A 14,189-nucleotide genomic window follows, 5' to 3' on the forward strand; every position below is an offset into this window, starting at 1 on the left:
CTCCTTCTCAGTCCTTCCACTGTTTATTTCCCAATCTTTAATTCATATCCATTAAGGAGATACCTGGTTGGTTGCCCTGTTCACTCATGTCCCAGATGCCCTGTTTCCTTCTCAGCTTCATTATCTACTCACACTTTCAGCAACTAAGTGGGTCAAAAATTTGAGCTGAAGGACGCAGAGGCAAGTCTAAATAACAACTAGATGGTATTAAATGCCCTGCTACAGCAAAACCTGACTCATTGTATATCAGTTACAGGAGAGTGATGCAAAAACTGTTTTCTTGTGTTGCTTTTCAGTACGTGAAATGTCCTTTGCTTAAGCCCTGGCCTAGCCCTGCTCCTGTCAAATGTCCCGAAACACATTACAGCTGATTAGGCACACAGAGGCTGGGATTTTCCATGTCCGCAGACATCGGGTGTGTTCAGTGGCCTGAGCGGACAATATGGCGAGAAGGCCAAAAATTGGTTTCACGATGTTGTGAAACCAGTTTGCGATCGTCCGCTCAGCCCGTCGATGGTGGGCCAAGTCCCCTGCTATCGGACATTGGGAACCTCATTGTAATACATCAGCATATTATTTAAGGCCAGCCCGCCAGACTCATTCCCTCAACACCCCGCCCCCGCTGGATCGTCTGGCCATGTCGGCGGGAAAACACGCCGGTGCAGAACACGGTCATGACAACTGTGACATGCTGAAGTCAGGACTTATCACCAGGGCCTTGCTCACATCACGGACATCCAAGGAGCAAAAGATGCTGGAACCCGACAGCATTGGGACCCTGGACGAACACCCACGGCATGCTGGGTGGATGCTCATGGACATGGCTCTGCTGCGAAGCAGCTCACGGAAGTTGGAAAGCCACCGTTGAGGGTCACAACAGATGATGGTCGAGGGGGTGGGAGGGTCTGGAGGAGCGGGGAGGGAGGAAGGGGTCTGGTGGGAGGGGAAGGGGTTTTAGGGGGGGCAGGGGTCCAGAGCAGGGAAGGAGTTTCAGGGGAGGAAGGGGTCTGGAGGTGGGGCGAGGGATGTCCAGGTGAAAGTATGCAAGGGAGGGGTCTGATGGGTCCATGACTACCTCCTGGGGAGCCAATTGAGGGTGGGCATGGTATGAGGAAATGGTGAGAATGACCAAGGGCAGAGTGAGGCGGTAGGTTGGGAGGGTGAGAGTTCAATGGTGGTGATAGAAGGAACGGCGAGAGTGGTTGGTGGGGACTTGGAGGCAAGCACGGACCCTGGGGGTGTGAAGAAGGAGGTCAGGGAGGTGAATGGGGATGGGGATAAGATTTTCAAGAAGGAAGGGAACATGCACCGTCACCTGGACATCCCCGAAGGAAAAGGGTTGTGGCTGGAAGGTCATGGGGGGAGGGGAGGGGGGGGAACCGTGATGCCAAGGGCGTCAACTGTGATGGGGCATATGAAACGGGTGACTGGGGGAGGGGAAAAGATGAGGGAGCTGACGAGAAAGTAAATCCCGACTATGTTGTCCAAATCAAAAGTGAAACGACAATCTGATGGGCAAGATCAGATGCTGCATGGGAGTGTGATCAGTGGGTGGGCGGAGATGTAGGTCAACTCAGATAGACAACTGAAAGAGAACCCCAGCAGGCAGCATTCAAAATGCTCGGGACAGTGAGATGAGTGTGAGGGATGAAGGCTCTGCGTGCATGGGAGAGTGCTTACACGAGGCTCTAAAAGGCCCTGCCACACACACACTTCTCCCTCCAGAATCACTCGGCCAACTGCTCCCTCTGCGGTGACAGAGGACGAGGTTGAGGGGCTCACAGGCAAAGGGGACTCGGAGGGAGAGGACAGCCTCTGAGATTCCTGAGTGGATGACGGAGGGGTGTCCAGCTGCTGCTCCTCCTCCCTTCAGGTGCCCAAGGGCCCCGGCCTGACTGCTTGAGGGGAAGGAGCTCCTGGAGGTTCCCCATTTTCCTCTTGCATAGCCACTGCAGGAACTCACCGATGGCACCCGCGATGGAGTGCAGGTCCGCATATATCTCCGCATTCTGCTGGATCAGGGTCTCCATGGCATCCCCCATCCTCCCCATGGAGACCTCCATACGCGCGCATGTAGGCACAATTTCATCAGAGAGCAGGTGGAGGCAGTCCGACTTGCGTGCCACTCTGCTGAGGGCTTCCAACAGCTCTGGGTGATGTTCCCCCATCTTCTGCTGACTCTCCAGGATGAGTTGGAAGGCCAAATCTAGAGGAACAACATCTGACTCAGACCTCACAGTTCCCCAGCTGTCCTCCGAGTGCTGGGGAACTCACACGAACCTGCCTCCTGCTGCTGCCGACATGTTGTCTGTGCAGTGACCACCAGATTGTGAACCCGAGCCTGCTCTAGTTCTAGGTCCCATTGAGATGTGTGTCTCTGCGCTTACCCACTGTGACGGCTGGCTGGCTGAGGGTGTCAGTCGCTTGGCAGAGCTCCCTGTGAACCAACGTGGAGATAAGTAGTGCATGGCAGCAGAGTCAAAAGCAGGAGAGAGAGCACTCACATTTGCATTGGTACAGGATCCTCACGAGGATGTTCAACGCCAACCTCACCGTCACCACAGGCACGGCCATGTCCTCTGTAGTCAATGCTACGCCATGCTCCTCAAAGTGAGTGAGGGACCTAATATGGGCAAGTCCACCCCTGGTCTGGGACCTCTCCCTGCTGATGTCAGCAGGCTTCTCCTTTATGAAAACAGATGGAGAGAGGGTGAGCAGGGCACATGGCACTGCGTGGAATGTTTGTCAGCAGAGCCATGGACAGGATGAGGATGTGAGCGTGAGAGGGTATGAGCCTGATGGAGATGTGGGGGTGCGTGTGAGAGTTAGTGGTGTTGTCCCTTGTGAGATCCCTGTAGGTGTGTGATGGGTTTGTGAGTGTGTGAGTTGAATGATGAGGAGAGTGAGTCACCCTGGCAGGACGGATGAGACCATTCATCCTGTAGTGGCACTGGGTGGCTGTCCTCTTTTGCAGGGCATTGGCGCTGACCCCGCTGCCACCAACTCCCAAGTCGGATTGGTGATGTTGCTGCCCATCCTGCGGTCAGAACGGGAGTAGAGGACATCATGTCGAGCCTCCACCGTGTCCAAAAGGTCCTCATTGAACCTGGGAGCTGCAGTCTTTTTGCCTTTCGGGGCCATGTCTTCTTTGCGGCAGTCACAGGCTGGAAGCGCTGAGAGGTGTGTGCGCGGCTGGAGTTTAAATATGGCACCTGGCAAGATGAAGCGGCGAGGTGATGGCATGACGGGTGAATGACAGGCCACCCGTCATGGAAACAGCATGTTTCCAGGGAACGCATAATTAATACGGCGGGTTTGGGACGATACGGCATAAATTCCACCCAGAGATTCAGCCTTGTTTTCAAAATCCTTCAGCAGAATAGAAACCATAGATAATCCAAATTGCTTCTAATTACGAAATAATTGGAGCCTCAAGTCTTGGGATGGGTGCTGAGCCTACCCAGTGCATCATACATTGTAGATCAATATGCAATTTTACATTATAATGCAAATACAGTGACGTGTTGACCCAACTCAGTCATTTAGTGGGGCCATCAAGGGGTGTTTGTTCCAGAGGCGAAAGAGAAGACTCATAAAAATTGGCATGCCACTGGGTCTGCAGAGACCACCTTTATCTTGAAAGTTCTACCCAAAGCAGGATACTTGCATGCCATCATTATGTAGCACGGACCATTCATCCTGTAATGGCACTGGGTGGCTGTCCTCTTTTGCAGGGCATTGGCGCTGACCCCGCTGCCACCACCTCCCAAGCCGGATTTCATACGGCATTCATAAGGTCTTTCTGTCCTTCCATCTGTCACCAAGGCCAATTTCATGAGCCACCTGTCCAGAGGTCTCTCTCCATCCATGCCTTGTTGTTATGTGAATTTCAATACAAAAAATATTGTTATTGGATATGAATATATTGAAAGGGTTGGAACAGGCTGATGGAAATCATTACTACATGATTGATTGTTGATGCAAGATGATAACCTGACCCAGCCTGTTCCTCTGTTTAGCCCATATAAAATACACAGTGATTGTGTATGATTTGAGCACTGTACCCTTACATTTATTTTCCTTCAATGACCCTCCCTGAATCACAATTTTAATGATATATTCAGATTATCTGTCAATAAAACAAATACTGAATTCATTTTATGTTTTCTGATAGGATGATTAGATGCCCATATTATGGATGACTGACATTTAACAAGCAAATGCTAGAAACCTAAGCTCCTTTATTCATTGTACATCATTTTGACAAGACAATTTTGCATTTATCAGTCTAGCTGAAAATCCACATAAGAAATATATGACAGTATGGTATATTAGCTTCACCACGATAGGCAACCTCCATGCCCAATTTGAAGTGTTGTATACTTTCAATAGATTAAAGACAAATTGCTTGCTATAAACAGACCATTTTTTAGAAAACAAGTAAAGGATCATCCACTCCAAATCAGATCAGGCTGTGGTATCTTGAAACCCACACCTATTCATACTAAATTCCGTCACTGTACACACATTAGGTCTGTCAGCATCTGAAAAGGAAAAATGGTTAACATTTCAAGCATGGATCCTTGATCAGTACAATCCATGCTGAATTCAGCCATCATATTTCCACTTCCTTTACTCCCCTTGAGGTAAAGTGGAGTGCAATGTACCTTTAAGAGAATGTAGTTAGTTGACCGTGTGATTGTATTGACCAATTGCTACACAGCACTGGTTTCTTGGGTAACTGTAAATCTAGAGCTGGAGGTGATTGAAGAAGCACGCATGGCGTTAGTGCTCGATTCTTAGTTCCAATAAACCACCCGTGTTTGTTCAGTTAATCGGTTTCTCTGTCCATATTGTTTCAAGTGCCAACTAATGTGTTAATATCAAGGGTGCAGCTAGCATTCGAAAGACAAAGCGAACCTGATAACCAAAAACATAAAACTGGCATCGAGGATAAACCAGCAATTGACAGCAATCAAGAAAGCCACGGTAAGCCAGCTACGTTTCTTCGCCACTACATTGAAAGCTGTTTGAAAGTGCAGTCTCCTTAGTCATCGAATATGCTGCGGTTTAGGTAACTTGAACCATTTGACCCCGTTTCCGATGGCTGGTCTCATCATGTTGGACACCTAGCGTTCTTCTTTACTGCTAACGACATCGCGGGGGAGGACAAGAAGAGGGCAATTCTTTAGTCCACATGCGGGAGCAAAAACATATGGGCTGATCCACAGCCTCATGTCACCTAACACCCCCGATACGAAGACTTTTGATGAGTTAGTAAACATTGTAAAAACCACCTGAAGCCAAAGCCCTCAGTCACTATGCAGTGTTTTAAATTCAATTCGGGGAATAGGCTTCCAGGAGAGACAATTGCTGGCCATGTAGCTGCTTTAAAGGAATTAACGGAATATTGTGAGTTCAGAACTTCAATTAATGACATGTAGAGAGATCGATATCCGGAATCGGGAATGATGCTATTCAACAGCGATTGCTATCTGAGACTATTCTAGACTTCAGTAAGGCATATGAATTGGCAACAGCCATGGAGAGCGCTGTCAGAGACTCTGAGGCAATGAAAGTTACATAAAATGGTGCCGTCCATCTTGTAGGACAGGAAGGACCAGTAACAAAAGGCACGAAAACGTCAGACTCCACGGAAAGGCGGGGAATGCCCACTATGTACAGACCATTGAAGAACAACAGGACTACAGTGAAAACCCACAACATTAATGAGAGAAATGGATCCAGGCAGCCTGCAGGCGATCGACAGTTCAGAAATATCGAATGCTTTTCCTGCCACTGCAATGGTCACATAATGTGGCACTGTAAAGATAGGCTGAGACAGCATTTTAAAACCAAGGTAGAAATCACGAAATCTGTCTCATTGAAGAACCAGAGGAAGCAGAATCTGGCATCTACTCATTATACAACCTGAAAGTGGGTAGAACTGAGCCAACCCAGGTAGTCATCAGAGTCAATGAACAACCCATCAAGATGGAGGTCGATACTGGGGCATCAATGTCTGTCATAGGAAACCATACGTTCAGACACTTGAGTGAAGGAATCCATCCCTTCAGTTTGGAAGAATCAGACACTAAATTAAAAACATATACGGACGAAGAAATAAGAGTGAAAGGGATATGTCAAGTCCTGGTGCAGTATGGGGATCAGTCTGCAAAAAAAATGCCTTTTCCAGGCCAAAGAGGTTGTTTACTTGGGCCATAAGTTCAGCGCGCAGGGCCTGCATCCCGTGGAAGAAAAGATCAAGGCTATTCACGAGGCACCTGCACCGAGGAACACTACAGAACTAAAGGTATTCTTAGGCACAATAAACCACTATAGGCGATTTCTCCAAAATCTATCAACTGTACTGGCTCCGTTATATGCATTGCTTAAGAAAAACCATAAATGGATTTGGCAAGCTCCGCACCAGGAGGTGTTTCTAAAGGTAAAGCAATTGTTAAGATCATGGCCCTACTGGTCCACTTTGACCCAAAAAAAGAGTTGATCTTAACTTGCGACACATCCCCTTACGGAGTAGGAGCTGTACTTTCACCTCGGATGGCAGATGGCTCCGAACAACCCATTGGTTACACATCTCACAAGCTCAGTGCTGCAGAGCGATGATATTCTCAAATTGAGGAGGAGGGCTTGTCTGTTGTGTTTGGTGTTTGGAAATTACATCAATACCTCCACAGTTGCCATTTTCACATTATATCCGACCACAGGCCTCTGCTGGAATTATTTGGAGAGGATAAGGTGATACCCCCCATCGCATCTGCTCACATCCAGAGATGGGCACTGATATTGGCTGCTTACACTTTTATCCATCGACCGGAAAGCCAGATCACACATGCTGACGCGATGAGCCGCTTCCCCCTGCCAGATAACAACATAAAGGTTCCAATTCCCCAGGACCTTGTCTTAGTACTAAATTTTTTGGATTCCTCCCCTGTCCAGGCCAAACAAATCCAGGAGTGGGCAAGCTGAGATCCACTTTTACCTCACGTCCAGGATCAAGTCTTCAGTGGATGGTCAGGCGAGCCAAAGTCTGATGACATGAGGTCCTGTTTCAATCGCAGGTATGAGCTCACCTGCCCAGGGCAGCATATTGCTCTCGGGAACAAGGGTTATCATGCTCCTGAGTGCGTGAAGGCCATTACTGGCTGAATTAATTACAAAGCACTCACCTTGGCATTAGTAGGATGAAGATGCTCACGTGCAGCTACTTGTGGCCAGGGATGGACATTGAAACCCCAGTCAAAAGTTGTCTTCAATGCCACCAGGTACAAAAACTATCCCCCTGAGCTCCATTGTACCCCTGGGAATGGCCGGTGGCCTCCACATCAACTACGCACATGGGACCCTTTTTGGACACAATGTTCCTTTTACTAATAGACGCCCACTCCAAGTGGATGGATGTCTATGAAGTCCAGTCACCCACGTCTGCTGCCACCATAGACCATTTGTGACAGAGTTTTGCAGTGCACGGGTTACCAGGGATGCTCGTGTCAGACAACGGAACTGCATTTACCAGTGAGGAGTTCCACAGGTTTGCAACCCTCAATGGAATAGCCCATATCGAAACCTCGCCTTACCACCCCACCTCTAATGGTTTAGCTGAGCAGGTGGCCCAATCTTTTAAGTCCAGGATGAAAAAGTTGGACAGGGATTCCATCAGGTTGTCACGGTTTCTGTTCACATACCAGTGACGCCACTCACGACCACGTGTATTACCCCCGCTGAATTACTAATGAAGAGATGTCTCCGCACCCATCTAACTCTTATCAGGCCGAATTTAGGGGAGAGGGTGGAGAGAAGCCAAGAGGCCCAGAAGGCTAGACATGATGGCCATAATCATGAAAGGAATTTCATGGTAGGAGACACAGTTCGCACAAAGAACTTTGGAGATGGGTCCAATAAGGTGAAGTGAGTGCTGTGACAGGACCTCTCTCCCATAATGTGCCAGTAAATGGCTGAATAATTAGACGACATGTGGATCAACTCTGGAGAAGAGAGACAGTCCCACAAGAAGAAATGCCATCATTATTTGCGTGTGGGTCTGCACCACACGTGGAAGAAATGTCACATGATTTGGAAGTAGCGGTGGGGCCTGTTGGACCCCAGAGGGTCGAAGAGACAAATTTGCCCACTTCCACTAAAGAGCCTGGTGGATAGTTGACCCCAGAGAACCTGATAACCAAAAACATAAAACCCCTGAAGGCTCAATGCTGCCATTGACCTTTTTTCCTAAAAGATGTAAAGTATTATTTATGTATATCTAAATTTAAAATCTGTTTTTTTTTTGTCCTTTGCTTCTCCTCTGAAAATGTTGAGTCCAATTGTAATGCAAAATCCATCATCTCAGCTAGGCTCAGCTACCTCTGCAAAAATTGAAAAATTTATTTCTGGGAACGAACATGTGCAGTGCAGTGCTAAATCAAATATAGAAACAGAAAATTTACAGGACAGAGAGAAGCTATTTGGCCAATTATATGTGCTAATCAAAAAAGAGCTATCAAGCCTAAAATAAACAACCCTCACACACTTTCAAGGAGACATGGGAGTACTCAGAAGCCACATTATGGAACATTTCAGAACTTTCATGTATCATGAAAGAATAAAATCTCAAGCCAGATAATGCAAATATGATGAATGATACTCACAATTCTAAAACTCTTATGTAATTGCCACAGAACCTATATTGTGACTGATAAGCTTTGAGCTTCCACATGCCTAGTACACTGTAATAGTACATGTCATTTTTATGTCCCTAACCAAACATTCAGCAAAGGAAATCTGTCAGAGACAAATTACTTCTTTTCCCTCTAAACTGTAATCCTGCTTCCTTGTCTATGTGCCAGATGGTACCATGCTACCCATCAAATGTTAATAGATTAAAGGGGAACAAACCCTCCGTGGTGAACTAATTCCTTTCATTATCCCTTTCATTCTTCTTTCCATTTAATTACTAAACGTTTCTCAGCTGTTCCTTGTTCCTCTGGTCACAGCGCTTTTTGCTCACTTATTAGGCTGTTTATACCAAGGGATGTTAGTGGCCTGGCGGATAGGGAACATAGCTGCTGTTGCCAACCACTTCTGTTCTCCTGTGGAACAATATATCTCTCTCTTGACCTACTTACCTTCATCAAAATGTAATCAAGCAACATCATCAAAATACAAATTTGCTTCTTATTTAGCACATTTGCCATTTAAAAACATTTCTGTGCACAAATTGGTTGCTGCATTTGCCAGCAAAACAACTGTGACTACACATTTAAAATATTTTATTCTTAAGATTTCCTGAAGATGGCAAAAGGTATCTGTGTGTGAATTCTTTCTTTATGTTCTTTATGGACAATCAATAAAACATTAAAAGGAACGAAAATCACAGCTCAGTTAAAGTATAATATAAATTCTCAATCTGAGTTTCATGGGGCGGAATTTTACGCCAGCAGGATTTTATGGCCCTGCTGAAGTCAATGGGCTTTTGAATGGCTCGTCGCATTTTACAGCCCCGCCCACACTGCACCGGGGCCATAAAAATCTGCCCATAGTCAAGCGATGTGACCAAGGGGAGACATTTTCCTACATGGAAAAAGGAAAAAGTCCGAAGACAAATCAACCCGTCCTTTCAGTTCAATGGATGCATGTATTCTCTCATATCTCCTGGTGGCAGTATTCAGAGCAGAGTTGACTGAGATCCAGTGAAGGAGATCATTTCAAGGTCAGAAGTGGTGTAGGGAGCACAACAGGACTAATTCCAGGGTTTGAAGTAGAGAAGAGAGGGGCTGTTACGCATGCCAAAAGACTTATGGAAGCACCAGGGAGGCTAAGTTACATTAAGAAATTTTTGAAAAGATTTATTTGTATCAATGTTCCATACTCTCTCCTTGACCGATGGCAAAATCTAACCAAAATACCACACTTTATTCAAACACATGAAGGTTGATTTTAACCTCAGGCAGATAATGGATGTGCAGTGGAAAATATGGGCCCATCCCTCGCCCATTGTTGCCAGGTTGAAGCCTGAGCTATTTTGGATGTCAGGGCTCACTTACAAGCTGACAGTGAGCCTTAGGCAGCAAATAAGTGTCCTACTGGCTTGGTAGTTATGGAATTGGAGAATATCTGCTGGCTCTTAACTGGGTCAGCAGACAGTCAAAGCATGGGGAGTGGCCCGGCTTTCTTTCACTGGGCCAGGTGAAGCACTATTTCTCTTCCAAGCCCCACCAGAAAGCAAATTCAACACTTAGTCGTCTGTTCCCTCAGTGTCACTCAGTCTTCCATTTAAGGATTGTCAGTTAGGCCAGTCATCACCTGGTACAATAGGTGGGGTATAGGCAAAATTGCTATTGGTGTCTTATGTGTGTCATAGTTGCATAATGCAAGTGGTTTTTCACTTTAAACAGGCAGGTTCTCCAGCTGCCCATGTCATAACCCTACTCAAGGTGGCAGCTGTCAAAGCACCACCATAAACAATGTAGTAAGTCATTCACTGCTATTTTCAGGCCACCAGCATCTCATTTACACCAAGTGGGGGAAGTTAAAATTGGCCTTATGATGTCTTTTCCAAGGCACCAATATATTTTCAGCAGTAAACATGTAGAACTATCATGGAACCTCATATGATATATTTTTAATACAGGTGGCTACAAACAATGAACAGTCTTTCATGTTTACAAATGCATTTTTAATCTTTTCTAAAAGCAATTCCAAATATTTTGCTTTTACTTAGAAAAATAAGCAATTTAAATTATTTTGGCAGTGGTTTCAATTGTAGTCTATTCAGCTGAATTAAATTTTAAATGTTTTCAAATTATTCAAAACTACGAAGTATTACTGTATCAGGCAAATGTATTCATAGTATTTAATGTGTGTAAACACTATTCTGATAAAGGTTACAATGTAATTACAGTTTACCAATATATATTCTTAAAAGTTAGTTCTAAAGCCATATTAAAAAATCATAAGTAAAGCTCTGTGATTTCACTTTTATCATCAAGATTGTTAGATTTTTCCAGACAGACTTAGGCTAAACAAGTTGTTTGCTTAGTTCAGGAGCAATTTTTATTGGCCGGCCTGTATTATTCCAGTAATATTACTGCTAATGCATATTGAACAACTCAGCATAAAGCAGGAATGCTGTTGTCTCCTGTTGTAGGCCCATGTTCCACAGAAGTACAAGGGAAATTATGTTGAATATTTTTTTAAATTCATTCACAGGATGTGGAAGCGCTGGCAACGTCAGCATTTATTGCCCTAATAGCCCTTGAGAAGTTGGTGGTGACCGCTGCAGTCCGTGTGATAAAGGTATACCTCTCCGCTATCGCCTAGCTGGGTGATAATGCTCTCACCTGGTTCCATTCTTCTCTACCTAAATGTAGCCAGAGAAACACTTGCAATGGTTTTCTTTCTGGTCCTATACTGTTACCTCTGGTATCCAACCAAGGATCTATTCTCAGCCCCCTCCTATTTCTCATCTACATGCTACCCCTTGGTGACATTACCTGAAAGCAGTGTTAGTTTTCACACGTACGCTGACAACACCCACCTCAACACCACCTCTTTCGACTCCTCCAATGTTACTCGATATCAGACTGCTTTTTCGACATTCAGTACTAGATGAGTGGATATTCCCTTCAATTAAATATTGGGAAGACTGAAGCCATCAGTTTTTGTCCCCGCTGCAAACTCCATTCCCCAGCTACTGACTCCATCCCACTCCCTGGCAAGAGCCTGAAACTAAACCAGTCTGTTCACAACCTTGGTGTCAATTTGACACTAAGGTGAGCTTCCGGCCTCATATCTGTGCCATCACTGAAACTGGTAAACCTTGATAACATCACTTGACTTTACCCCATCTCAGCTCATCTGCTGCTGAAATCCTCATTCAAGCTTTTGTTCCCTCTGGACTCAACTATTCCGACGTGACTATTCCAATGCCCTCCTGGCTGGTCTCCCACATTCTACCCTCTGTAAACTTGAGGTCATCCAAAATTCTGCTACCCATATCTTAACTTGCACCAAATCCCATTCCTTTATCAGCCCTGTGCTCACTGACCTACATTGGCTCCCACCATCTTGATTTTAAAATTCTCCCCCTTGTTTTCAGACCCCTCCATGGCCTATCTCCGCAAGCTCATCCAGCACCACAACTCTCCAAGATCTCCACGCTCATTTAATTCTGGCCTTCTTAGCATTTTGGATGTTACTCGTCCCTCTGTTGGTGGCCGTGCCTTCAGTTGCCTAACCCCTAAGCTTTGGAATTCCCTCCCTACACCTCTCTACCTTGCTTTCCTTCTTTAATATTCCTTAAAACCTATCTCTTTAGTAATCTAAACTGGAAGTGTGATGGGTGCAGATACAATCATGACATTCAGAAGAGAAAATTGGACAATTATCTGAAGAGATGAGCAAACTGACCATGGCACTGTGGTACAGGAAGTCATCCAAGTGGAGGGAGCAAAAAGGAATGTAGCGGTAGTAGGGGACAGTATAGTGAGGGGGATTGGCACTCTTCTCTGTAGCAAAGAGTGAGAGTCCAGACGGCTTTGTTGCCTGCCAGGGTTTGGGACATCTGCTCAGGGCTGGAGAGGAACTTGCAGTGGGAGGGAGAGGATCCAGTGGTCATGGTCCATGTATGTACCAACGACATAGGCAGGATGAGGAAGGAAGCTCTGCATAGTCAGTATGAGGAGCTAGGCACCTAAATTAAGAAGCAGAACCTCAAAGGTAATAATTTCTGTATTATTACCTGAGCCACCTACAAATTGGCATAGGACAAATAAGATTAGAGAAATGAATGCATGGCTCAAAGACTGGTGTGGGAGAAGTAGGTTCTGGTTTATGGAGCACTGGCAACAGAATTGGGGAAAGTGGGATCTGTACTGTTGGGACAGTCTACACCTGAACCGTGCTGGGGCTGGTGTCCTTGCGAGCTGCCTAACTAGGGAAGTAGAGAGGGTTTTAAACTGAATATTGGGGGCAAAGGATCAAATTTGGGGAACAAAAATGCTCTGAAGAAGGGTCGTACGGACTCGAAATGTTAACTTTGTTTTTCTCTCCCCACAGATGCTGTCAGACCTGCTGAGTTTTTCCAGCATTTTCTGTTTTTGTTTCAGATTTCCAGCACCCGCAGCATTTTGCTTTTATTAAATTTGGGGAGATGTGGCAAACCAAAGAGTAGAGACGAGGCAGAAGAGACAAGTGTTAATATGGGATATGATAAACAGATTGTGACAGGAAAGGACAGAGAATACAATTCTAAGAGTAAATTAGCAGATAAGACTTGATGCTACAAAAATAATAAAAAGACAAAACTAAAGACTCTGTATCTAAATGCATGTAGCATTCGAAACAAAACAAATGAACTGGTACACAAATAGAAATAAATAAGTATGATCTGATAGCCATTAGAGAGACATGGCTACATGATGACATAGATTGGGACCTGAATATTGAAGGGTACATGATATTTAGGATGGACAAGAAGTTAGGAAAATGTGGAGGGGTGGCTCTGTTAATTAATGATTAGCACATTAGAGAAGGATAAGCTAAGTTCAGGAAACCAGGATATAGAAGTGGTTTGGGTTGAGATGAGGAATTATAAAGGCAAGAATCACTTGTGGGAATGGTAGACAGGCCCCCTAATTGTAACTACACAGTAGGACAGAGTATAAAAGAAGAGATAATGGGAGCTTGCTAGAAAGGTACAGCAATAATCATGGGGGATTTTAATCTACATATAGACTGGAAAAATCAGATGGACAAAGGTAGCATAGATGAGGAGTTCATAGAATGTTTTTGGCATAGTTTCTTGCATCAGCATGTTCTGGGGCCAACCAAGGAGCAGGCTATACTAGGCCTGGTATTGAGCAATGAGATAGGATTAATTGCTAACTTCCTAGTGAAGGCAGCGATCATGATATGATTGAATTTTACATTCATTTTAAGGGAGAAATGAGTGCGTACAAGACTCGTATTTAAAACTTAAATAAGGGCAATTATAAGGGCATGAAAGCAGAGCAGCTAAAGTAAACTGGCAAATGAGGCTAAGGGATATGTCAATAGATGTTCAGTGGCAGACATATGAAGGGATGTTTCAGAATAAACAGAATGTATACATTCCAATGAGAAAGAAAAATTCCAAGGAGAGGGCCCACCATCCATGGTTGACTAAAAAAGTT

The sequence above is a fragment of the Cetorhinus maximus genome, chromosome 7, assembly GCF_964194155.1.
Source record: "Cetorhinus maximus chromosome 7, sCetMax3.hap1.1, whole genome shotgun sequence".
Taxonomy (NCBI): Eukaryota; Metazoa; Chordata; class Chondrichthyes; order Lamniformes; family Cetorhinidae; genus Cetorhinus; species Cetorhinus maximus.